The 827-nt window shown below is 41.5% G+C and overlaps 1 non-coding gene across 1 annotated transcript; it reads left to right on the forward strand.

Annotated features, from left to right (window-relative positions):
- The first annotated feature begins 331 nt into the window (after positions 1 to 331).
- Positions 332 to 403, forward strand: trnac-gca (transfer RNA cysteine (anticodon GCA)). The gene has a single exon. It is a non-coding gene; the product is annotated as a tRNA-Cys (tRNA).
- Positions 404 to 827: the final 424 nt, after the last annotated feature.

Below are 827 nucleotides of genomic sequence, written 5' to 3' on the forward strand. Positions count from 1 at the left end.
TTGGGAATAAGTAAAGTTGAACCAGGTTTACAGCAGAGTGAGTTCACAGCAACAAGTCTGTCGATTCATTCTATACATTGCACAAAACACAGGACAAATGATTGAAGTATGGAGTGTCCCTGAGTTAGCATTTGTTTGATTGTGCAAACGAAGGTGAGGGGTTAATTCATGATGCTTTCCCATGAAAGCAAGAGAAAAGGTTAAGAAAAAAACCATACGGTGACTGTCCGGTGAGCGCTGCTTGCGATACCTGGTGGGAATGGGCGGTAATTTTAAAGCCCCTTGTATTGCAGAACCTTCATATAGACGAACATCTATAGCTTAATGTGTAGGCCTCGTGGCGCAACGGTAGCGCGTCTGACTGCAGATCAGAAGGTTGCGTGTTCAAATTACGTGGTGGTCACTGTTCTTTTGGATATTGTTCTTCCAAAATTAATATTTCATTTGCTGTTTGAAAATAAACAGACCCTTGTTCCAAGGCCTGTCTCACTGTTTCCCCGGTGTCAGGCAGAGATACGCCTGCTGCCCTCAATTATTTCATGTGACAGGACACAAAATTTCAAAATCAATCTGCAGGTGGCCACACACAGCAGTGAGTAGTCAGGATGGCCGAGCGGTCGAAGGTGCTGTGTTCAGTTCAAAATCTATCTTGAAGACAAGGGTCCAAATCCCACTTCTGGTGTTTATTATTTTTAATCATTAAGCAGAAACAAACACCAACTTTGTAAATATTGAACAATTCATGTTAATTATTTAATTTTCTCTCATCTTTAATTGATCAATGTTCAAAATGTTTATGCGGGGTTGCGATGTGGGGAGTTTTCACG

The sequence above is a fragment of the Pristiophorus japonicus genome, unplaced genomic scaffold (assembly GCF_044704955.1).
Source record: "Pristiophorus japonicus isolate sPriJap1 unplaced genomic scaffold, sPriJap1.hap1 HAP1_SCAFFOLD_60, whole genome shotgun sequence".
NCBI classification, from domain to species: Eukaryota; Metazoa; Chordata; class Chondrichthyes; family Pristiophoridae; genus Pristiophorus; species Pristiophorus japonicus.